The sequence below is a fragment of the Oxyura jamaicensis genome, chromosome 11, assembly GCF_011077185.1.
Source record: "Oxyura jamaicensis isolate SHBP4307 breed ruddy duck chromosome 11, BPBGC_Ojam_1.0, whole genome shotgun sequence".
NCBI classification, from domain to species: Eukaryota; Metazoa; Chordata; class Aves; order Anseriformes; family Anatidae; genus Oxyura; species Oxyura jamaicensis.
The window spans coordinates 12,216,169-12,243,445 of record NC_048903.1 but is presented as its reverse complement, the minus strand read 5'-3'; the positions used below and the strand labels follow the sequence as shown (position 1 = coordinate 12,243,445).

The 27,277-nt window shown below is 37.0% G+C and overlaps 1 long non-coding RNA gene across 1 annotated transcript in view; it reads right to left on the bottom strand.

The window, feature by feature from the left end:
- Positions 1–27,277, bottom strand: part of LOC118172823 — a 78,739-nt gene that overhangs the window by 12,318 nt on the left and 39,144 nt on the right. Inside the window, exon 8 of the long non-coding RNA XR_004753871.1 lies at positions 6,028–6,149. This is a non-coding gene — a long non-coding RNA (uncharacterized LOC118172823). The remainder of the gene's footprint in view (positions 1–6,027; positions 6,150–27,277) is intronic.

Genomic DNA, 27,277 nt, shown 5'->3' with positions numbered 1-27,277 from the left:
AAAGGCATACCTGGAAACACTTTTAAAGTATATAAAATTCATGAATACTTTTCAGTTTGCAGCTGAAACATAAATATGGGTAATGAGCATGTAGCAGACATCTCACCTCTCCAGCATGGATATATATCTGCTGCTTCACTCTCCCTGGGAAGCAGAGTGATTTAATGTGCTTTACTTTGGAAGTCACCCTCAAGCAAAATAAATTTGATTTCTGCTGCAATCAAAAGAATTTAAACAAAATCACCTATCGGCTCTCCCTAGGTTCATTTATCCAAAAGTCCACTGCAGCCTTTATTTTCAATATAAAGAAATTAAACAATGTTTGTTTGAGGCAATCTTTATGATTCTCTGAAGGATAGGTGTGAAGACCAGTCCTAGACAGCCACATCCTTCCTATGCATCTTATATCCTGAGCCCATGGTTATATCTAATGGTCTGTGACTAAGTCACTTTCTCAGTTACGCTTATTTGTGCCTGTCTGACTTCTAAGAGGAAAGGTCTGGAAAGCAGACACAGGATATGGCTCTCCATGTCCCCTACCACCCTTCCACCATGCCCTGCACAAGCCATAGTCAGAAATTTCTAAATGAGTCAGCCTCCAAGTAAACAAGGAAAAAGAGTGGCAATGGGCTATGAAGCAAAATCAGTTTTTAAACAATAAGTTTTTAATTCTAAACCTATAGTTGAAGTTTTAAGTAACTGCTCAGGCAAATTTGTAGGCCCAGCCTTGGTGATCATTCAGCTGCAGCATGGAATTGCAGAGGTGCTAGACATTCTTAATTTCCCTTCCCTTGTACTACATCTCAGGGCTTCATGCATTACATATAAAGCATGAAAATCATTGCAAAGCACATCCTTTGCTCAACAAAATATGTTTTTGACTCACCCTACTCTTTACACAATAGTCAAAGCAACTAAGTTCCTGCTACTTAGTTTTGTCATATGGTTTATTAAACAATGGATCTGAATGTTTTCCATGAAAGAGAAACTGGAAATCATTTCTTAATTCAGATGTGCACCTTCATTTGTATAAGCAGGACCTGCAGTCATTAATTCAGTGTAGCCTGTTCATATGACGATGATTTTTCAGTAGTCGTTAGTGAAGAAAATTCTTTTTCCAGTTACATTACTAAACAAATTACTTATTTAACTCTATTCACATCACGCCTCTAATTTTAAACAGCATTTCTAATACATTTTAGACAGATATGTTTAAAATCTCGTCTCCTATTTGAAACCCTACAACTTTCAAAACTACCTGAACTTAGCAGATCCTATTGTTATGTTTGTTGCCAACTTTTCAGAAAAACTTGTAACAAGGTGCTAAGAAAATACTGATACAGCAAATGTTTCACAGCACTATCTCAATTACAGCAAACTTACAACTTCAGAATGTACCATTACATATTTTGCTCCAGAATGAGGGAGACTGACCTATCCAGACAGATCTGTTCTGCAGTTAAGTGGAGGAGGTCAGAGCCCAACTCTAAAGCAAAGAATCTGAACCTGAAATCTTGAACTGCGAATTTCATGATCTGGTGTCCGATACTGAATTTAAAAATAGGTAACATCACAATCATCAAGGAAATGGGTTTAGCTAAGGGCTCAGACTCGTAGGATTCTCCACCTCTGAAGTCTGGGAAACCATCTAGGAGCTGCACAAGCTAGAGGCTGAGAAGAATTCCGTGAAACCTGAAGTTGGTCAACTGTTTCAGTCAGAAAACTCAAGCTTAAGTAGCCAGCTTTTTTTGTTTTGCTTTTCTTTTCATATCTATTCTTCTAAATGTTCCTCTCACAAAAGACTTAATAATGTTGAAAATCATAATGAAAATCATTCCAAAATAAACTTTCCCCAGAATACATCTATCAAAGTTTGGGATCCCTCCTTTGAAAAGAGACACTACCTCGGAAATATGAGGTCACTGACTGAGGTTTCCTTTGCCAGGAACTTAACATCAGTGAAGTAATTTTCCCCACCTCTCCAACACCTCATAACCTACCTCACAGTAACTATGAAATAAGAATGTACCTGACATTTCCCACAAGTATTCTGCATCTGCTTTCATATAATACTTTACCCCCAATTTGGGTAACAATTTAGCTTAATTGTGCCAAATTATCAGCAGGCCATCTTTTGCTTGAAAACGTTTTCTTCTCTCTACTGTCATTTTTACAGGCAGCTCAGCAAATAATTTTATGCTACTGCAGTCACACAAGGCAGATTCTAATATTGATCTGAATTTTTCCCTTGAATATGATTTGCATTCTTAGCCTGATCTATTTTTTTTCCTCCCATAGAACATGATTTACATTCTTATGTCTGGCTGCTTCATTTTAAAGCCATCTTGAAAAAGTCTCTTTCTAATCATCCTTCTGAATTCTTCTGGGAATAACTCTTCGTACCAATGCTTAGGAGAGGAAAACCTCAGATAAATTGACGCTATTCTTGCAGACTATAATGACTGGAAACTGTATTTGTTGATGGAAATTAGAGACTTTTTTTATAGCTTACTAATAATCTAGCTCTGGGACAGCTAATTACTACGGATTGTCGTGCCTGAATACTGAGGAAGTGCATTCAATCTTGTGGCTGGTCTAAACAGGAAGAAAAACCACCACTAAGATCAGCCTAAGGCCACCATTGGGCCCTACTAGTTGCCAGCGTAAGAACTTCTTTTGCACAGAGCAAAGAAGATACATTTTCCTCAGATTAAACATAGGTGGGTTGGGGAAAATGAATTTCCCTGTAAGCATGGCCTATTTCTCCTTGCCTTTCCTACTCATTGCACATGTGTCATATGGGACACATTTGTTCATGTGTATGAACGTGCCTTCTCTCCCAGGAGCCTGCTGGGCACTCTCTATTCTTGCTTACAAGGCTAGCTCCTCTTTCCTGAGACATGGAATTGCACCATTCAGCTGACACAAACCACTGTATGCTGTTATCAAAATGAAGGGGGAACTAATAAAAATCAAGATGTTTAAATCATTAATTTTGCCCCAAAGTATATGTGGGACAAGGATCAAGGCTGTTGTAAACCCAATATAACATTTGACACTTTAAATGGTCCTCCTCTTTGGCAGAGGAACCCCCAAACCCAGTATTTACCTAAATAATCCATTTTTATTGCAGAACATGCCCTTAACCTCCCAATGCAGCATATGCATTTAGAAAGGATTTCCTAATAAAATGCGAATAAATCTGGGCATTTACAGGACCATTCTTTTTGCCACAAAAAAAAATATATATATTATACAATGAGAGGTGTTCAGAATTTAGTCCATCACTAGAATTAATTGGCTGATCTTACACAGCATTTTAATCTACAAATTAAACGTTTGAACTACATCACATTTACCTGAGCCATAATATATCAGGCTTTGTAACTTCTTAGGCCTTGTATTTGCCCAAACAGAGCTGAACCCCAAAGTTAATAGCTTAGTCACCTTATACCTGCACGTTACAGTAAGTTAAGAAATGCAGAAAAATTTAGAGGTTGATTCAGATCTTCGGTGAGATAAAACACCCTCCAAAGAGGCCTGAACTGCCTTCTGGAGGTGTCTGTCTCTTCATTGGTTACGTATTAAGAGGCTGAGGAGCAGGTTCCTAACCTGTGCAGTCAGAAGGAATGAATCTGTGCCTGAGCATTCTTTGTCCTTTGCCAAACTGGGCCTTTTCATCTATAACATACTTTACATCACCACTTTATTAATGCTCATGTCAATACGCTCAGAGGTTGTGGCAAAGTCTTTGCTGAGACGAGAGAAACCAATGAGCACTGTCACAGTATGTTCAGTGGAGTTTGCCTTTACCTTTGTAAAAGCACAGAAAGGAATGCGCAAGAATATGGATACAACTACACTGCATAACATTTCTGATTGTTTTATAAATGCAATTTTTCATTATTGTTGTTCTGATTATTAATCTATTTCCTTGTTGCTGTTATGCTTTTAGACCCGGGTCTTGCTCATGGAAGTCTCTGTACTTCGGAGGCATACTAATTTCCTTTCCGTTCTTCCAGAGCAGTTTCTTGGTGTCCTTCAAGCTGTTGTAGCCCTTTAGTTTGTACATTTGGTTCCTGGCTCTGTGCTACTTCTTAATGGCTAGAGGTCATAGAGATTTATTTTATTTTATATTTTAAGATTCTTCCTTTCCCCATTATTTTAAGGCGTTAAATAATTATGCTCTTTTTCTACATATCGTAAGACAATTAATGGGCTGATTTTCTACAAAGGTCAGTCCTTTGAACTGTGTGGTAGGATCATGGGAATAGAAATGAGGCACATTAGCTATCCTGATTTCTCAGTCTCAAGAAACTACATATTTCTGAAAAATCTTTCAACTTAATCAATTAGCAGAGGGACTTAATCCTCTAAAATACTGATTGGTCCTCAGTGCATCTATTTTACACTCTGTACTGCTGCATTAGTGTCTTTCATATTCAGCAACCTTCTTTGCCTAATAGCACTCTCAAATAATTGATTCTTTCCTCTGTACTGTATTTTATCAATGAAAATACTACAGAACAGGGAAGACCAGGAACCTAAACAAGCACTTTTAAAAATAACCAAAAATCCTATCATAAACTGGCAAGCTATGGAATCAATTTGTTATGGATATAAACCTAATATCATCCAAAGTTATATTTCTATTTATACCTGTATCATGTAAATAGTTTTTATTTGGCACAGATGTGAAAGTTTCATTTATCAACAGCTTCTGTCAGCTATTTGAGTTCCTTTACAAATCTTTGGAAGATGTATGTGCTTTTTACAGCTATGCTTTTTTGTTCATGAGTGAATTCATATGTCATTTCATACATGGTATTATGTAATATATATGTATTTGTATATATATAAAGAAAGATATAGAATACTAAAAGGAAGATGACAAGTCCAGCAGCTAGTTACTTTAACCTAACAATGTAAAATTGTAGTTTGTATTGTGTGCTTTGGTTTGTTAGGAAATTTAGGGACTGAAAAATTTTTAGTCCATTAGGTTGGTAGACTCAAGCCATCAAGAAAATGCTTTGTCAATAATTAAAATGACATGAGTCTTACAGCAGTTCTGAAAGCAACATCAACAGTAAAGCAACAGATTTGATAATTGAGATTGCAATTACACGAGAGAAAAAACAACCCTTTTCAAGACCAGCATAATTGTATTGACAGAGACAGCCCTTAATTTTAGATGACGTATGCATGATATATGTATGGATGGAAGATGGGGTCTAAAGCACCAACAACTAAGTATTCAACATTCTGAAAAGGCTTTTGAGTGCTCAGAACCCTACTGCAGTTCACCTTGTTGGCTCACTCTTCAGTGCAGGCTGCCTGCATTCATTACTCCCACAATGAGTCAAACAGAAAGAAACAGAAGAAAAGTTGCACCTCTACACAAGTGTGAAAAACTCTTCTACCTGTGGGAGCTTTGGAGAAATGTGAAGTAATGTGCAAAAGATGGTCAATGAATCATAACTTCTGCAGTGTGACAGCAGCAACTGTGTGCAAGTGTCTACGTATTATACAATGTGACTCTGTGAGCAGCCCCAGGGCAGACTAGATACTGTCAGTTTAAAGACTGAATTATCTTCTTAAGGCATAACTGCTGTTAATATCAGGATTTTCACAAGTACACCAGAAGAAAAAGGGGTTGACTTGAGAAGGGAGGTGTGAAAGATAAGGCATAGGGTTAGCTATAAGATATGCAGTGATAATTTTGTTTTTGCAAAGAGAGAAGGACCAAAGAGTTCGGAATTACTAGATTAGAAGACATTTAACAATCTTCAAAGTAGGATAGAAGAGAGTACATAGAGGATGCCTGCAGTATGAAAAATAAATTAGCTTTGACACATGAAATAGTTAAGACACTGAAAAGTAAGCCATGTTAGTTTGGAAAAAACTATGAAACCCGTGTTTATACTAAATTATATTGTTCTGCTCCAGTACTAGCAAATGTAAATCACAGAATGATAGAACATGCTTTTGGGAGAGGCAGTTAGATGTGTCACAGCTTCAAATACTTACCTTTTAGTGTTTGGCCTGCTGCTTTCTTGCCTTCTCAGTGCAGAGCTTGCTTGTTTGCACACATCAGTCACAGTGCAACCTGTTCTGGTTCTATTCTTGAATTTCATCCATATGTCCCCAGCCTAAGAGGAAGAGGATGTTAATTAGACAAGAATATCAGTCTAGTACATGAGGTCAAGCAAGGACTGCATATGGGCTAGTGTGACCAGAGAAAGACAAAAGGAAAGCAACAACTCTGATCTGAAGGATCTTTCTAAAATCTCAAGAAATTGAAAGGATATTGGCGGAGCTTATAGCTGCGCTGCAATATTATACTAATGAATGCCTTAAAAAATACACAACACAAGAAACAGGCGTAGAGACTGTGCAACAAAATGTTAAAATGTTCTCCAAACAAGACCCGCAATCATGAATACAGAGCAACAGAGAATTTCATATTTAGACTTATTCAAGTTTTCTGAGTCACAAATTAGCACTTTTAAGAGCTTATCTTTTTCCCAATTGACTTTAATCAAGTGTTTCAGAAGCTGGAAAATGTTTTAAGTGAATAGAGCTCTTAAGCAGAGAGCCTAGGGAACAGAATAGCAGCTATTTTGTACTCTCTTTCAATGTTTTTGATTTGTTTTTTTTTCTTTATTCTTGCATTTTTATGGTTTTCAATACAAGTGAAGCACCACAGCTGTAGGTTTCACAAATGAAAGAGAGGTACAGGCACAAAGAGACCCTTGGGGGGACAAGTTCAAGCAAAAATTCAAAATAATTTTCTTGACAGTGTCAAGCTGATGATCTTTTAAGTGTTCACTCTGCTATGATCTCTAATGCACTTCATGTAGATGAGACCGATACTCTCTAAATGACAGAATCCCTTTGTCTTCTGATATATTTAAATAATAGCTCAGCCAAAAATAAAAAATAAAAATAAAAATAAATCAGAACCCTTAATAATGCAGGCCTTCAAAGGGCTTCAGCTAAATGAATTCAGGCATCCTAGCTAACTTCTAAGGCAAATGGTCTTGGAGAATTTGATGAAAGCCTCTCATGAAGCAAGCATAAACTGGCTACATGTGTATGGAAATGCAGCAGGCAAATCTTGAAAAATACTGTGTTATTAAATGTTGGACCTGGCGCTTAGGGACATGGTTTAGTGGGTGACATTGGTAGTAGGGTGATGGTTGGACCAGATGATCTTGGAGGTCTTTTCCAACCTTAACGATTCTGTGATTCTATGATGCAATTGCAGGCTCACGAAGCATTTGTTCCAATTACCAAGTATGCTGAATTGTACCTAAACATTCTCCTCAACATACTGTCATTCAGTCTTTTCCATGGTGCCTTACACACCACAGTGTATTTAATTATCATCTCCTTTGCACACATCTGTTTACTTTTCCTCTGTCACCTGGAGTAAAACACCGCTGCCTGCCTTGCCTATGTTTCAGAGCTGCAAGCCCAACGCAGACGAAGATCTGAAGTGTCTTTCTCACTTCTGTCTGTAAGCTTACATATCTCTGCCATGAAGTCTTAACAAATTTAATTAAAATCAGCAAAGAGTGGGAAATTAATGCTTGCTATTGATACACACTGTGAGAGCTTTGAGCCTACTGCTTGCTTAGTACGATGCTACCTTATGATCCTTTACACTGAACTAAGGTGATGGGAGCCAGACTAGGCATGGATCGACTGGCTCTGGAAAACTGCTCATGGGCTTCACTGTGTGTTTCAGCTGGTATCATGACAGCCATTGCTCTCACTCTTGAAAATGTGCTTCCTCAGAATAACAGAGGTGACCATGTGAGTGGAGATCTGGGCTGTACCACTGTGCTGATGCTCTCTCGCTTCAGCTGCCTTATTGCAGAGAGCTGCCGAGCCCTGTGCAGGATGCCAGGTTACCCAGAGACTCAGTGCTCACCAAAGGCAATCGAGATGGTTTTCAGAAGCTCTTGGAAGTGTATTACATGAAGCTGGAGTCTGTCCAGCTTAAACAGACGGTTAACTTAAACAGACAGTAACAGTTCAGCATGAGATGAGGCCATTTGCCATGCGTGTGCACACTCAGGGCATGTAATCTTTCAGCATTTAGCATGACAGGTCAGCTCTGGTTGACCAAACTCCTGAACCCAACTTCCTCTGCTCAGATGATGTTTTGCCTGACCAAATTATTCAGGATTTTGCCACAGTCTGTCTCCCACAAAAGCATAAAATCTTAGTCTGACTCCCACAAAATGTAACCTTAGACATAAGGTTACCTCATGCTTCTGCTCATTTTTGTGCCGCTGGAGCATTACCAGAAAATAACTCCTAAAATGAGTAACCAGTAGTGAAAAATCATTATTATTACAAAACATCTTTGTCTTCTAAAACCTCACCTGTAAAGCTGCATTTGAAAAGATTACTTTCTCAAAAAAAATATAATATACTTCATTAAACTGAGAGAATAAAATTAGGTACCAGAGCTGACAAGACTAATGACAATGCGGTTCAGTGCAGTCCCAGTGCCCAATGGAGATTAGGTTATCAGAGCACCAACACCGACTTGAGGAATGCCTTTTGAAGTCCTTATGATTTAACAATTAATAGGAGGATTTGTTTGATAGCTAGATGCAGCCAGATAAAAAGGACATTCAGTTCCAATTACCCATTATTTTGACTATAACAGATTAACAGCATACTTTGAAGCATTTTATATCCAAACCTGTATAATTGGAAGTGAAAAAATTCAATTCACCAACTTCACTACATTTTAAAAAGAGTACTCAGTTCCCTTTTAATAACAAATGTGCAAATATTCCTGACTTTGAACTGAAAGGATGAAAGGTACAAGTCAATCACTGGGAACCAATGACGATCATTTTCTATTTTAACAATTCTAATACTTACACAGTATTTTTATGATGGTTTGCAAATATGTTATATTGCCCACATTGGTATACATTGAACTAATTCATAAATGCTCATTCCACTGAAGCCACTAACAAACATCTTGTTTCTTTATGAGAGCTCATCTTTATTAATTGGGTCTCTTAATCCTGACCCTCTTAATTGTTAACAGCAAAGGAATGAAGAGACCTGGAACTGTATCTGATCTGAATTACAGATATTGAATTTGCTCTGATTTCATTATAAGATTTATTTTTATTTTGAGACACAATATTATTTTTTCTTACCTGTATTTCCCATCAAAAGCTTAATGCTTCTCTCACTCCTTTTTCTAAAAATCTGCCTCAAATTCACCCCAACCAGTTTTGGGAAACTTTTCTGTTTCAGAAAATTTAGAATGGCTTGGATGTTTCTATTGTACATTTCTCTTAAAATGCTGTTATGCCTATTATTATTTTTTTTTAAATGCAGCTTTTAATATTATAATAATTGATGTATTGTACAATTTTGTTAGACTAGGGAAAGCTAATTTTCCATGGCACTGAACAGAAGCTGGTTTTTTTCTTTCCACAGAGAGACCTTGAAAATTACTTTGGTGAATGACTATGTGCTTTTTAGGAGAAAGAAAATGATCTGTTCATTTGTAGGGGACACTTTTCATAAACATTCTGACTACGTGCTAATACAAAGCTGTATATAAATCAGTGTGGGCTGAAAATGATGTCCTATCTGGCAAGTAGTAGTGGATCTGGAGTTACACAATATTTTCAATTTTAGGAATTGGTTCCCATTAAAGTATATATTTAATTATCTTGGTATTTATCATCTTTGTTAACAAAGTTTGTATTTTTCTGATCTAGTCACAACAGCTATACATTTCCTTCAAAAGATAGAAGTTGTTCTTTTTTTTTTTATAAGTTTGTTTGCATCAGGTTTGAAACCTTACAGAAAACATCAAATATGCCAACACTTGACAATAAAATCAGGAGAAGTGGCAGTTTTGAATATATATTCTAAAATAATCAAAAGGGTTCTTTGATGCCTGCCTCAATTATTACTCGCTATGTTTTACTCTTATAAAAAATGGGTCTTTGCTTTACAGATGAAATGAAAACTCTTAAAAGATATTTTAAATGAATAATTCAAACAATGACTGACAACATAATTGTTTATATTTTTCATATTAGCATATTCACTTTATTCCTTCAATTTATAAAACAAGTTATCATTCTCTGTGATATTTATAAAAGTTGAATAAATAAAAAGAAACTTTGTAAAGATGTCTTGTCATTTTTTTACACTGTATTTGCTAATCTGCTCCCATTATTTTAGTTCTTTGAGAACTTCTGGTACCACTTATGCCACGTTTGGTGGGATTTGAGCTATAGTAAGAAAATACATAAACATTGGCAATTAAATTGCCTTATCAATTTTCTGCAGCTTATTAAGTTGTTTTATTGTAAAGGAAGATTAGTGTCTTCAGACGAAATAGGAAAATACCTAAGCAGGAGTCCATGCATTAAAGCTGTGGTATCTTGCACAAACCCACCTCCTGAATGAATTCTTAAAGAGACACAACTAAATTAATGTGGGAATGTAGGGAAGTAAAATGAAGTAACAAGCTGAACAAACAAGAATGAAAATATTAACATGGAATTGGAAAATCTTCCATATATGCAGAAGAATCTCTTAGGGAATGATCTTGTGATGCAAAAATCTTATACAGAAATCTTAATAAATACATAAAAAATGGACAGCCAAAAAGCTACAAATAGATTACAGACCCACTAGGAATAAAAATCTGTTTGGGGACAAATATATGTATATATATGTATGTATATAGGCAGATATAAGAACAAAACAAACAGTAGCAAAGGAGCAGCTACAAAGACGGCAAATGGAGACCATGACTCAGAATTACGATTTACAAGGACAAAAGGGACTTTGAAGTTATGAGCTTGGCAGCAGCAGCAGAAGAGGCAGCTCATATAAAAAAAGGAACATGGAGGGAGTTGCTTTCATGTCAGCAAAATCAGCCTCTCCCTTTATCCCTATTTCCCTGTACTGTATTAATGGCCAAGGACCAAATCCCATTCAGACTAAAGGGCAGTTCCCAAGCTGAAGATGAAGCATACAGCTCCCATCACGTACTTCTCACAAGGCCACAGGACTACTGCCTTTCCTGGCATTATATCTTAAAGTACATTTTGAGTCTGTAAATACTCTAACTTCCCAAAAGCCATCCCAGTACAAGACTAGATTTGAGAAATGCACTGGCTAGATCAGCTACCATGTATGTGAATCGTTACAGGCATCTAACACAAAGATGTGAGGTTATGAATTCGTGCTATTCAGAACATAAAATGAGATTCAAATTTGACCACAGTAATCACTAAGTGGAAATTTGAATTAGACAAATATCTATGAAAGAGACTTTTGACAGTAGTTTTTAACTCAATATTCACAGAAGTGATACTTGCTTAAATTTTTGAATATACTTTTTCTAAACAGAAGTTTCAGCTTGCAGAAGCAGAGCCTGAGAAAATCAACTAGTTAACTAACGTCAGACAAAGCCATACATCATGGCTGTGAAGAAGTTGAATGAACAGTTGAGTTTCAGCAGATCAATTCTGATTAAATTTTAGAGGGGGGGGAAAAAAAGAAAAACACTGCAAAAATTCTCCTGGGATCAATGCCACCTTCCCAGTTTTCAGCCAGACAGTTTTGTTTAAAAATATTTTGTTCAGAATTCAGGCATCTGCTTTACTATGTGTTTATTTTGCAGGTTTTATGGTAGAGGGACTGGCAATGGATGAGGTCTGTGTGTACAATTCTTGGCTGCCTCCGTCTTCTTTGCTTTTAATTTATTAACTTAGTTGACTGATTGAGAAAGACATCTAAAAATTTGCTAAGATGTCACTGTAATTTGAACTAATATTAAGTACGTGCTTAACTATTTAATGGGATGAAAGCAACAGTTACTCTACTATTCGCTTGTTTACTTACACTTGTGCTGAACTCAGTTCATCACTTGAAAAAAAAAATACAAAACTTTGTTAATTCAATTAAGGAGCTGAAAGCACGCAGTAAGGCAAGACAAAACATCATCCACAAAATAAGTGACTTTTTTTCTTTCATTGCAGTAACACACCAAAGCAAAAGGACATATGACCGAAGGGTGGTTATCGTTTCCAGTACCACTGCATTCTGGGGAAAAGCTTTGTCATGTTTTGAGGTCAGACAGAAAGTAAGTTTAAAGGGCAGAAGGTTGCTTAAATTGATCTCTAACTACTAACACAGGAAAGGAGGAATGTAATGGAGAAATGAAGTCAAAACAAATCTAAATCAGTGGGATTTATATGCTGGTAGCAAACTAAGCTGCCTTAAAGCTCTGCCTAGTAAGGGTATTAATATAAACGCATCTTGTGGGGAGGACCATGTTCCCCTCTCTAAAGCAAAGAACTTCACAGCATTTATGTGCTCTGCTGCTCTCATAAATGATACTTTATGGCATTGATTCTGTCAACACTCCTCCTAATCCTGACATTTGCTGACATTTTCTATTTTGTAAAATAAAAAGAGTTTAAAATTTCTGGCTTTGACCTTGACATAATGAACTGATGGATCAAAACAAGGACATGGAGATAGTATCATCAAATTTGTTCCAATCCCTCCTTTTGGTGCTATCAAAATTGCAGATTAAATTATAGTTTTTATTAGAGATGCCTGGAAAATGTATATTCTTTAGTATGGCATGGGGGTGTTGTAGGGGAAACACATACAATGCGTCATCTTATACTGGGACAGAAGTCCAAATGTAAAGTAATTCAGGGAAAGTTTCCAGAAGAAACTGCTTTTAGAGTCAAACAACTAGGTGTTTGGGATTTTTTTTTGGCTTGCCCAATTTAACGACATCGCTACAATCTTAACGAATATCCAATTTAAGATCTAGAGAGCTTCCTTTGGTGTTATGAATAAAGCAAGTTGTTATGCTGTCTCCTGGATAGGTAAGAGCTTGGCACTTTGAATACTGAGAACTTGTTTATTGCTAAACTAAGTCTCATGTTAGCTTTGATGTGTCAGATCAAATCCTGTGTTGCCAGCCATCAGTGTGATCCAGGGCAAGTCACCAGAGTGCTTATGCAGATAATGCTCCCCACCAAAAATTAATAATCCAGTTAGGAAGAATTTGGAGTAAAATGCTGAGGTATTAAAATGCATATAGTACTTCGAAGTGTCTACTCCGTGTGATTCAGGGGCCAATCAAGCCTGGTGATAGCCAAAAGGCAAACAGAAAGCAGTTCTCTCTCTTTAATCCCCCTCTTAAAGCACATCATAAAAAGCGCAGAGCCATACAAAAACTTAAAAACTTAAAATGAAACCACACAATGTGCAGATGTGATGCAGACACTTGTTTCTGCCTTCTATTAGCTGAAACAAATGTCAATGCTTGTGTTGCAAGACCTGTGATGAATCCAATGAACTGGGTTGATGTCATCATTCATGTAACAACCTAATGCCTACATACATCCCTTCTTTGGACAATTTCAGTGGTGAAGTGCATATGAATTGAGAATGAGAAATAAGTTTTCTAATTTGCTTGTAATACAGTTTCTTCACCATATTACTACCTGTTCTCCTCTTGTTCTGTCTTTCCTCTCTCATCTGTGGAAGATCATCTCAGAAGAGTTTTTTGTACTGAAATTTGAGCTTCTATTATTTTTAATATATATCACAACGCCTTCACATATTATACAGATTGAGGACAACAATCATGGCCAACACCCTGACAGAGCTAACAGTCTGTCTCCAACCATCCAGGATTAATATAAGGTGAGGAATGTCAGTTGTGTTTGGAGTAGCATCCTTCCAAACAGTATGACAAGCAGTCAGTAACTGACAGCACTATTTATTCTTTCAAGGCAACATAAGGAGCCACAGCAATGGTCAGTGAGAAACCATCATCTGTATGGTGTCCGGTAACCTACCTTACACATAAATTGGTCATGAGCCATGCTTCATCAGAGTAACTTGAAAATGGTTTTGCAGGGATGCTATTGGACTCATAGTTCACCTAGAAAGAGCTCTCCTGAATTGCTGTGGCCAAGTTGTTATGAATATCAATTCCCAGTGAGTTTCTACAGGAAAGAAAGTGATTGCTGAAGGCAAAAAGAACTGAAGGACAGGGGATAGAGAGTGGAAGAACTGAGTGGTAGATTTAAAAAAAAGGGGGGGGGGGGGGGGGCCGGGGGGGGGCAGACTAGAGACTAAAAGGTAGGAAGGAGCTAGGAAAAGCAGGGGTTAGCAGAGACAGGGAACTAGTAAGGATGATGCTGGGAATAAGACTAAAATGGTTTAAAGATTGTTACTGTCGTTTTAGCCTTTCAAGTTCCTCCATGTGTTTCTCCCATATCAAAATCTAATTTGAAAGATCAAATCTTGGCTTGGTAAAACAGAACTTCCTTTGCTTCTATGTAAAACTACTTGCTTCCTTCATTAATTGTAGATAGATTGATGTTTACAGATGCTACAGGTGCAAACAAAAATAGATTTTTAGCCTTACCCAGCTTGGGTAAGGCTTCTTCTGTCAGTCCCTGTCATCTGCTCATGCCAGCAAGGTGAAAGGAGGGCTCTTCACCTCGGTGTGAGCCTCAGCTCACCCAGCGGAAGGTTGAAAAGGGTCTAAACAGTTGAAAGAGGTATTTGCTTTTTACCACAAAAATGACCATAACTTTTTGATAGATAATCCAGACTGAGATTATCTGTAAATTTCTTTCATGAAGAAATCTATAGAATTGAAAAACTGAAACATGACAACGATCTTAGAGCCATTTGTCCACTCTCCCACCTCTTCAGACAAGTCCAAGGACAAGTCTGCAAAAGGCTGACAGTGCTGGTTTCAATGTTCCTTATCCTCAGCATGATCCATATTGGCAGTTTTAACTTAAATCTACTGCTTTATCTTCCGAAGAGGGACAAGTGCTTTAAATAAATCTTCTCTTCCTGTGATCTGTGTTAGCACTTCATTTTCTCTAAAGTGAGTGAAGAATTTATCCTGATTTAACAGACATCTGGGAGACACGAGAGTAACAGCACTGGTCATGAGATCTTCAGGACTGCTCCAGAATAGCTTGCAGCAAATGTCTTGGGTCAGCAATTTAAACTACATTCCAAACAGAACAAAGATAAATTCTTCCATGTTGTATACTAGCGTCTTTGTGTCTCAGTCAAATCTTATTGGAGTCAGAGAAAATGACCTGGGCTGGACCTTTTGCCTGTCAAATAAGGCTGCTTTCCCACACTTCACAAGCCTCATGTTTCTTCCTGGTTGCTTGATAGCAACCAGTAGGAGAAATTTGAGGAAGAGAACTCAAGACAGATATGTCTACCTGCTTTTTCTCAGCCAGCTTGGATAGGAAAAACAGTTCTTTAGAGTCATCATATTCCATTAGTAAAAACATAATATCCAGTACAATGAAAATTCCTGAAAACTGCTTCTCTTAAAAATATACTCTAAGTAAAATTCAGTGTCCCACAAAGGAAGAGAGAAGTACATGACTACATCATGAACACGAAGAAGAGAACTACATTGTGCTGTGAACAGCTATGTCAGTGGGAAAAGGCTGTTTGCTTATTTTTATTTTCCCTCTAAAATTGCAACTGTCGTGTAAACTCTTGAGTAGAAAGATCAGAGCTAGTCACTAAAGTGCTAGTCAGAAATGCCAGGCACTGCAGAAATCAGAATTTTAATTTGAGTTTTGAACAGAATGAAGCCTTAACATAGCTCTCAAGCTATTTAAATATGGAAAAAATTAGCTGAATGAATAAAAGAAAATAACACAGCTGGTGACTATTTAAAAAGGAAGAGCTAGACTGAGTTTCTGTAAGTTCAAACAGGGACATTCAGAAATCAGTTCTTATAAACTATGCAAAATCAGATGTTGTACAAATAAACAACTGTATATCTATTCATCTCTTCAGATCAAGGCTTTGACAATAATTAATCGTAATGAAGGTTTCTCCAAGAAAACTGAAAAATATTTAACTCTGAAAAAGCCTGCAAATGTTTGGTTAAGTTCATATATATGTGTGTATACATATATATATATATTTATACACATTTGAAAGCAATTTAGTGCAAAGTACTTCTAGAAGCATCTCTTCTTTCTGTACATTATTTATCTTCACCGAATTATTTTGTAGCATCTGGAAAGACTAATTTAGGCAAAAAAAAAAATCCAGCTAAAATCAACATCCTTTTTTTTTTTTTTTAATAGTTTTTGGACTCCAGCAACGTAATAGCTACTCACAGAGTATACACAGACTGCTCCACCCTCATGCTGGGCTGACTCGCAGCAGCTGTCCAACATATGTCTCTCAAGTAGTTTATTTTGCCATCAGAGCATTACAAAATGTAAAGTTTTTCCTTTCTGCAGGCAAAAGACTTAAGTGGGTCAGGATCAGCATATTAACCTGAGCTCCTTAGCATCCTGCACACTAACAATTCTACCTCCCCAAATAAATGCATTTCTTTTTGTACAGAATCCCAGCATTGTTCAGCAGAATTTATCTGGCAAAAACGATGCATCTAACTTTTAAAAAGGGAGAGAGAAAAGAAAAAAGGGGGCATACTAAACTCAGGAGCTGCGCAGATGAAAAGCTCCAAGTTGTTCATGCACTGATAAAACTGAAAAGCCCACAGATATTTACATGTCTCGCCCATCTGCACAGTCCTACTAGCTGTCCCCTCTCCCACTACTGCTAAGCGTGTGGATAATGCACTGCCTTTTGTTCCAGTAATACACCTAACAGTTCCCTTTGCTTCATATTTTTATAGCTTATATAGGTTTGCTTATTTTGATGTCAAAGTCTCTCCTGCAAACCATCCATTTCTTTTCATGGCAAAACCTTTGGGGCTTAGCCTGTTTTTTTTTGTTGTTGTTGTTGTTGTTTTTGTTTGTTTGCTTTGTTTGTTTTTGATAAAAACAACTTTTTAAAAAACATTTTCCTTTCCTGAATTTTCCACTTACTCCTTTACAAGATACCATGGTCCCACAAAAAACTTTAGCAGTAAGTACCTGGGCTAAGCCTACTCTAGATCAGCTAGATGAGGAATGGAGGAAAAACAAGACAGCTAAAGTTTCCACTTCTGCCCCAACAGAGAAGCACAGCCATGCCCTTTCTTGGGATAGGATCTTGCTGGTCCTTGGTCCAGCAATGAATCAGGACCGTGCTCACTGCCCATCAGCCAAGGACTGCACAAGGAGAAAAGCAGTCCTTTGGGAATTGCTTTCTGTTACTGTGGCTGGAGGTCATATCTCATCTTGAAAATGTTAACTCATCTCTTCTTTAACAAAGAAGGGGAGCATTACTTAGGAGCCTCCGAAACGATACTGGAGGTCTACCCAGTCTTCCATTCACCTTCCATTTAATGCACTGTTGCTTTTTTTTTTTTTTTTTCTTTTTTGCAACCTGTTCACATTCTGAATTCCACACTGATTGTATTTATCCTTGCTGGAGTTTTTTAAACCTAGTCAACAGGTAGAATTTTCCAAGATATCACAGCTTTAAAAGCCCAGGTTGCTGTTTTAGACTCTCTTTCCTACAGTATTGAGTCTAATCATTTCCAGTACCACTGAACAACTTAATAGGCTGCAAAAACTTGATAAGACAATGTAATTGCCAGCTTTTATGTATATTCTTAAAATAGCTACATTCCTCATAGAGGTTGTACAGGATATAAGTGTTAGCAGAAACAATTAAAGAACTGAAACAATAGAAGCCGATTAGAGAATTATAGCATGCAAAAACTATTAAAAATTCCAAACAAAATGTCCTTGTTCCTTGCCTTGCATAAATAACGATTTTAGATACTGGAACAAATTACTCTAAAACAAAAGATCTGGTTCACTACGAATAAAGAAGATAATATTTACCGGTGCTACAAGAAAAATAGGTATAAAGAATCTTGTATCAGTTCAGGTAACTGAAGCTCCTGAAACGAATGAACTTTATCTTAAACATTTCAGGTATTCAAGCCAGTGGATAAATACAATCATTTATGTGTTCCAAATAGTGGTGTTCAACACACTACACCAGTTAGAAACTCCCAAAAGCAAAAAAATCAGCTCCCGTAAATAATTATGTAACTATGAAAACAAATAGGATTCAAGAACGACGTTTTTCCTCTAACCTTGACTTCTATCTTTAAAGTACATTTTATTCTGTGTATCTCTTGATCACACTTTAATATATGCTTTTTAACAACGCTGACAGGAAGCAATATAGGTTAACTGTTCTATTATGCATCATATTAAAAAGACAGCAAGGTTTTCCAGGGGGAAAGAAACAGTAAAATAAAAGAGTTTGTAATAAAGTGATTTGGAAGACACTAAATTAATCTTACATTCCAATCAATCCGCAAATGAAAAGATACTTGACTCAATCTGTCAGAAAAGTCAGACAGGTACCTGATCAACTCAATGGAAATCTTTTTATAAACTGAAGCTATGATGAATACTGTAACCTTACCTGAAGAAACGGCATGCCTTATCCTCACAGGCATGGTAATAGGGATGAATTTTGAAGTCTGAATAACCTGATTCAAGGCATTTCTTTATTTCATGAAAGAAATCACTCCAGTTAAGTGTTTAATCAAACAGCACTATTCTATTAAAGGATGAGACCTCTAAAACAATGATCTTGAGAGCTCCCCATGATGGAAAATTTCTAGATTACATGACTAGTGGAATCCTGAATATCTGCTCAGTGTAATAAATCTGCATGAGAATAAAAATAATCAAATTAGAAGGAGATTTCCTACCAGTATTTCTGCTGACTTCCTGTAACATAAGTTTATGCTGTTGGGATAATCAATGTGAAAGGTATGCAGGTAAGCACAGCAAAGGCAAAGCAGACCAAATTACTTTACAGCTCTATCTTTTTTTCTTCTATCTTTCTATCTATACCTGAAAGTCCAGGTCAACTTTAAACTTTTCTAGTACATTTAATAATCAGATCCTTCATTACCTTATGCCTCCAACTGCTACCTTACAGAAAAGCAATAGGGTAGTCTAATACGTCAAGAACATTTAGATCTGATTTCAGTAACATCCAGAAGCTGCAAACCAGCTGCTGCTTAGAAATCAGGCTGTAGATTGTATGACAATACTGCAGCCATAGGTAGGGCTCAGCTCCAAGCTATCTTTTTCTCTCAAGTTCAGGTACTGATGAAATCTATTAAAAAGCATCACGAAAACCAGCAGTCTAGCTGCCTGTCTCATCCAAATCCCAAATGGGCTTTCCAGTCCATGCTTTGCTCAGTGATCTTGCAGTTACTATGGTGCTGAATCCCAAGCACTTCTGGCCCCTCCTGTAGCTACGCTACAAAGTGGGGCAGTTTGACAACAGGGGGCCTCACCATTTTTCCCTCTAATGACATTCTTCCTCTGCAGGAGAGGAAAGCTGGCCCCAAGCCCCCATGCAGGGTGCAAGGACTCCCATGGATGCTGCCCACAGCGCTCCTGCGAGCACCACAGTGGGTGCTGCCTTCCACACAGGTGACAGCCCACCTACCCCTCAGCTAGCACCGAACACAGAGCCACCACACTGAGCTGGTTTCCTCCAGCATAGACATGCTTCATTCTGGTGTTCCCTTTGCACATTGACAATTCTGCATTTAGCTGAAAGCTGTGCAAATGACTGCATGCAAGTACAGGAAGCTGGCAGTGAAAATGCAGAAGGATATAAAAAAAATGTTACAGAACTTTACAGTAAAAGTTGAGGGCATTCTTTCCCACTGTGAATGAGAACGTGCCACTCCATATCAAATACACATGCTAAAACATACAACTTGTTTGGGAATCAAACCTCACAGACTGCTCACACATTTTAGTGGAAGATGCTCACTGATGCCAGGACAAGGTTTTGCCTTAGTCATGTTGAACAATAAGGTTAACAGCCCAATGAAAATAACGTTTTGTCAGCTGACGTCAATCCCTTGGCTTAGCTTATATTGGAAATTGGGTGAAGAGGGTATTCTAGGGAAATATCACATTCATTCAATATTAGGAGGTCCTGGAAGCTCCCTGAGAGAGGCAAGAGCGTGAGCACCTGCTGTGCTTTTCCTGAAAACTTGTCATTTGCCACATGGAAAAAAAGAGACAGACAGAGGGAGGGGAGGTGTTGAGTCCTAGTGTGGGTAGTTGTGTTGCTGACATTTAGCAACAGTAGGCTGACTTTCACTGCTGAAAGTGAGCCAGAAAGGCTCAGAAGAAAGTTTGCATATCTGAGAAATACTGCAAAGAGAGAAACTAAAATATTAGGCAAAACAACACAGCAATTGGTATTTAAATGACAAGCAGATACCAAGTGTGGAACAAGGTAACTATGGGAACTTCCTCCCATTGCTAAGAGATGACTGCAATTCAAGGGCACGGTCGGCTGTTGAGTACTTTTATGGAAGTTTGTATACCAGGTTCGCAGCCTGTGGGCTGACTTGGTCCTAAGTGAACCCATCTTGATTTACACCAGCCAAGACCGTGGCCTTAGCACATTATTAGATTCACAGAGATAAAGGATATATGTCACAGTGTTAGAAATAAGTCAGCTTATAACAGTTAAAATGAATAAATAAATCCAATTTCAAAGCAGTTCCTGATCTCTGGTGTGTATTATAACATAGCGACAGTGATTATGATAGCAAGTAATGATAAAACATGCCAGCAGATACAAAAAATATGTCTGAGACTACAGAACAACAACAACAAAAATCTGACATTTAAGATCCACCAATCCATTTTGATATTGTCTATTCACATCTAAACAGCTGCTTTGGGAAACAATGACATAGGAAAGGCCTCAGTCTATGAATATGCGACACAAACTGATTCTATAACATCATGAGCAACTTTTCAGTTCCAGTAGTGAAGTTTTTATTATCATTGCTGGAAAGCCATGCTTACCAGAACCATTCTGTTGCACATCACTTAAAATAGAGCCTTACAGGTGTTTTTTAATTAAAAATACATTACCATTGTTCAAATAAGGCTTAATTTACAAAAGCTATTAGCTTTGGGTACAGCCTAAAGGAGTTGTACTTTTCTTGGTTTGATCTAGGTTGAGTTGCCATGATAAGTTTCTTATTTCTTTCAGTTTTGTCTACACTTTTTATTCTTTGTGCATGTGGACACTGTCGTGATGCATGAGCAGAGGTTTCTCAAAAATGTCAAAGATGACTTGGGCATGAAAACATGAGAAAATCTGAGAGGATGCTTCTAGGTAAAAACTGGGAAGATAAGAAAGCATTTTTTTCAAACTTAGCTAGTGAGAAAACACATAAACATGTGATGATTCTAGACTTTATAAAACAGATAAGTGGTTCCCCTGAATAATAATAAAAAAGTGCAAAACAAAAACCTATGAAAAATCTAAAGAAAGGTACACGTTAACTTGAGTAACGTATACCTCTACTGCCTAGAATCTATGGCTTCCTCTCTCCCTAGTAAATTTTGGGATCTTTCCTGTTGAATAGCGGCCACTGTCACAAGAATTCTGCATTAATATTCTCCCCAAAAAGGCACAACTGTTCTAACAGAGAGCTTGCAGCAGAATAACTCTTATCTGCAAAAAAAAAGAATATCATTATGGATGCTAATAAGAAAGAAGTAGATGGAAGGATGTTGAAGAAAGAACTGAAAACTGCTGCAAGAAGATAAATTATTTACACAGAATTCCATCTAGGAGCACAAAAATCTTTTTTAAAGTCACATTCTTTTAGGCCATTATTTCAGAATAGAAACAAAGAGGTGCTGAAAGATAAATGACAGTCTTAAAACTACACACAATGCACTTAGCAAAATAAGGGAAGAGTAAGGAATATGAACAGTATACAAAATCCTAAAAGTAACAAACAAGACGTATCTAAGCCATATTCATTGGCATTAGTTTTTCTTTAACAAATGTACAATTGATCTTTTATCATAAACTCATCATATTTAGTCCAAGTTCTGTCTGGGGAGTTTGTTGTGTACATGCCAACTTTCGTAAGTGAGACATGGTTATTAGGCTTTTAAATAAAGTATGTGAAACTCAGAAAATGGTTGAGATCATTTGTGCATTTTAATTGAATTATTGGGAAAAAAAAAAAAAAGTATTTTTATCACATCGCATCTTGATAGAGCCTCTGGATTAAATACTAATTAATTTGCCACCAAAATTTGCTGTTAATCCGTTGCATGTCAGGATACGTTCTGAGTGACATTTAAATTATAAAGTATAGTGGGATTATCTCCACTCTTGCAAATTACCTCTTTATAAAAGTCAAAGTAAACATTATGCACTCACTGGAGATATCATTAGTCTCCTGTTTACTCTCTGTATGATTCTTTGGATTATAGGTTGTCTCAGTCTATAGATGTAACACTTAAACCAATTTGGAAAAAAAGGAGTTGCATGTTTTAAGGCTGACCTTCGAAGATGCAGCCTCCAATGACCAACCTCATTAACCATTGTCTCATCAGGTTTATGTACAGCTGACAATCTTTCTCCACAGTGAAAACTAAATTGAACCTCCCACAGAGCACTGAAAAGGCTCCATCATCAGTACATTGGCCCTGACTCATGATCTGTAGTTTAAAAACTTCAGGAAAGAGACATATGAGTAGAAGCTCAATTTCTATCTTACATTTGTATGAAAAATGTCCATCAACTAAAGAGTACAACTGCAGGATGATGTAGGAAAACAAGGCAGACAAATGGATGGATGAAGCAATTAAAAGAAATAATGGATGAAGTATCTGTAACAGTATCACAAATAGTTACAGTTGTTTTATATTAAAAAAAAAAAAAAGTAATAGAAGATTCATTCAATACATAAGCAAATCATCTTGTGGAAAGATGAAAAACTGGGACATGAAAGGAGAGAATTAGTTCTGGCCTTCCTCATGTTTGAACAGTCTATTACTATTTTATAAAAATTATAATTGAAGTGTCAGCTCCTTTATGTAGTGTAAACTAAGGAAAGAGCCTGTATAATGGGACTCGGAATCATCAGACTGATATATTTTTGAAAGCCATTGAGTGAGACTCAGTGTGTATCATATACATCACATCTGACAGACACATCCTACTAAAGCAGGACATCGGCAGAAGAGATGAAGATCTTCAGAACAAAATTCTAAATTTGTTAAAGCACAGAATTAATAAAATCATAAATTCTTTTGAAATTGATAGGTTCCAGAAATTAAAAAAAAAAAAAAAAAATCTTGAGAAATGTTTCTCAAAACCTTGACTAATCCTGATTTTTTGACACAATGAAAAAGAAAACAATGGCAGAATATCTGTTCTCAATTACAGTTTTGGTCTCATAGTCACACTTTCCAATGATCTTGAACTTGGCCACTAATCTAAAACCTACAACTAAGTATAGATTTAGGGGTATAGTCAAGTGCACTTCACAAGGGAAAGGAAAATGTATTTAGAATAATAAAAAAAATAAAGCAAAACTGCCTGAGCATCCGTGTACGTAAGAAACATTTTTTCATTTACCACTGCAACTGTTATTTATGTTAAACTGCTCCCAGATGGAGAAAAAATATCAAGTATGGAGGAAAGCATGTTGTATGCAGGGTCTCTTCCCTGTCCTTACCTAATTCAGGTAATCCTCACACAACCCACAGAGACCCAACCACTTGGATTTTATGAAAATGGTTCTTGTGGAGTAAGTAGACTCATCTTATTCCTTCTCTTTTGGCTCCACCATCATCACTCAGCAGAAAGAAGTAATTGTCCTTATACATAGGTGGGAAGAGTGAAACAGTTACCAAGGAAACGGGCTTAGTTTGACAGAGATTTGGAAACCCAAGCCCAGCTGGAGATGGGAAATCTGAGTATCCTCCCCCAGAAAGCATTTGAAAACTAGATGCAATCTGGCAGCAATTAAAACCCAGTTAACTCTTACCCTTCTTCCCTTTGAAATCCATCTTTCCTTTTATTTATCTACTTTTTAAAACGTTCTCTTCTTTGGCTAACCAAATTCCAACAGAACAGCAACAAACTTGTGGGCCAACATCTAAAAAGGACACACAGATCTTTCTAAGTTTAGAAGGATGATTAGTCCTCTGTATTCAGGTGAGGAGAGCCCATGTTGTGCTCCTAGGAACACACATGGGATTCTCACTTACAAGAAACTCAATCAACATAAGACCAGATTTTCTCCTAAGGCTGGAACTCAGTCCAGAGTTCAGTACAGTACAGACATGCCATTGATTACTTGGAGAGGTGTTATAAAAAGAATTAAAGGCAGCAGGACAGATCCTGAGCTGGTGTAAATCAGCGGCAGTTCCATTGATTTACTACTAGCCAGAGGACAGCTAGGCTAATTTACACAAGCTAAGGATTTCAGGCCACTGCATTTGAAGATGCGGGTAGCAGAAAATGATACTGTACAGAGATATATCAGTGGAATGTAAATATAACAACAAAACAAGGATGGGGAGGAACTGTTTAAGGTGAAAAGTCCAAGAGTAATGGCCTAGAGCTAGGCACAAGAATATCTACCACAGACAGTAAAGGTGCATTTGAAAAAATGGACTTACCAGAGAATCTTTTCCTTGGACAAACAAGTAACACCTCTAGACACTTTCCCTGGAAAGTTAGATTGCAATCTGAATATTGCCTTAACTTAAATTACTTAAAAGTGATGATAATTTTGTTTCACATATAATGTATTTGTTTTACTAATCCATGACTACAATTTTACCTTTACAGAAGAACTGCAGAACTGCCCCGTCTTTTGCACTTATATGAAAAATATGTACCAGAAAATTATGGAATTTTTCTTCAGTCAAGAATCTATGGATTCTTATCATAATGAACTATGTGGAAGAGACTTAATGAAAATCCTCAGAAAAGTCATTGTTACAAATGAATAATGAGCACTTTTCACAGCTTAATATTTTTTTTCTCCATACTTCAGAAAAAAAGAGGTACTGCAATGAGGGAAAAACGGAGCCTTAGAACAGAAACATTCCCAGCTGAATTCATGAATAGTCTTTCCAAATCATCTTAAATGCCACAATTCTACATTTCAGATACTAGATTTCATTTATAAGGGCTTCTAAGCTAAAACCTTCATGAAAACAAAAACCAAATTACTATCATGGCAAAGTGAATTAAATTTAATTATTTTAACAGCTGCAATTGTGTTGAAAATGAACTCTAGCTAAGCCTTCAGGGATTTTGGTAAGATATTATCAAGGTTGTTGAAAATGAAAATTGTTAGTAACCTGAGTTCACTGAGGGATGAGTATTCCATTTTCCATCTCATGGGGATGCTCAAGCCTTGTGCAGGGCAAGCTCATCCTCTCACACAACCTTGACCAACCCTCACCATCACAGGGGGAAAACAGACAAAGTCTGGCCTGTGCTGACATGGGCAGACTTCACTGGCTGATTATGCTCAAAGGTCCAAAGACCTTGCCAACAGCCAGATACAGCACCACGTGCTCTCTCTGCGACCGTGATCTACCACGTGCAATGTATTCATCCCCGTTTCCTTAGAGAGCTATTTCAACTTGAATATGTTCTGCAAAGTTGCCCTGCTGTAGCAGTGAGAAATCTTTCTCCTTGGAAAAAAAAAAAAAAAAAAAAAAAGATCACGCCAAATCTGAATCTTCTATGATGCATAGTTTAACCCATTTGGGAAGCTTTGGTGCTTTGGTGGGAGCTTTTTTTCCCCCCTTCCCTCTGTGAGTTCTTCTAGAAGTCCAAACACTCTAGCTCTGATTAAATGCTTATCTAGGCTCTAGTTATCTAAGATACGTAAATTCCTCTTTATGAGTACAGGGTCTGGAAAGAATATTAATAAGTTAATTAACTGACTGTTGCCCCATTCTGTAACTATTTTAAAAGGAAATTGAAGATACAAATGCAAAACTAGACATTCTCTATGGAGACCTTATACAGGGAATCATGAACCAGTACAAGTCATTTGCTTGCTTGTCTTGCCAACGTAATTGCAATCATAATAGCTTTTCTGGGTGAATAAAGAATCTTATTTGATAAGTTCTAGTACACCTTTCATTTCAAGTTGAAAAAAATTATCATATATTCTTGAATTAAATTTCCAGTACCCCCTCATATTTTAAAGTTAAGAATGTACAAGCAAGCACTAATCAGTTGTATGTGTCAAAATAGAAAATTATGATAGTGCAAATTAAAGAGAATGATAGAACAAACATTTGGAGTAAGTATTCAAAATTATACATTGGACTGAAACTTCTACAAGGGCTATATTGCTCTTGTATCTATGTATTGCGTTTATATATATTTACACACAGTATTTTTCTATTATTTCTTCTCTTGTATTCTAGAGGATGGTTGGAGGAGCCAGCAACACCACAAACATTACTTAAGAACCTGATAAAGCCAAGTATCAGGCAGAGGATGGTTATGCTGAAACTCTTATTTAGACTTTTTCAGCAGTCAGCAGGCAGAAGAACTGATCTGCACTCCCAGTGCCCGTCTGCCCATTAGCTCCTCATTCACACAGTGCTGGTGGATTCCAGGAATGGGAAGAAGGAACCTACAGTATGGAGACCAGGAGCTGTACTGGTATACTCAGTGGCAAAGCCGAGGCTATGGCTTGATCTTCTACTTGATCTTCCTCTATTTAATTATTGGCTTAAATTATTTCCTTTCATGACAGTTATTAGTCTGAGTCACATAAGTAGTTAAGATTTTTTTCATATCTCTGTAAAGCTATCTATTCATACATATTCTTATATAATTAATACATTCCTACAGGCTGGCTTGGTAAGTATAGAAGCCATTCTCTTTCCTTTTTTGTTTTTTCCTCTCCTCAGCCGCCCGAAAAGAGTGGCTTATCTTTTTTCTAGTCAAATTTAGAATATAGTCTGTGGGCTTTGCTAGCAGGAAGAGAATTTTAAAAGGGTTAACTCAACAACTGGAAAAGAAGACTGGAAAAATAAGGACAATATTAAGATAAAAAAGGTTTCTGTAGAAGACTACACACATAATATTGTACTTTGTTATACTGAAGCCAGCTTTCATATATAGTCTAGTAAGTGAATCACATAGAAATAATGTACTTGGCCTTGTTCCTAAATGGCAGAGCAATAGCCAACCTATTCCTACGTTCAGTTCTGCATAACTTTCATAGAGGTTATTGTTCCTGGTTAGCAATTCCTCTCCCTTGGCAACATTTTTTGAATGAAATGAAAAGTTGCAAGGAATTTGGTTTCGGATTGACCCATAATGGTTTTATTCTTCTCCCTGAAAACCAGTAAGGAGGTCTAGTCACAGTGCTATAGAAAGTCTATGAGATGTCAACAGACAGCTTTCCACGTATGGC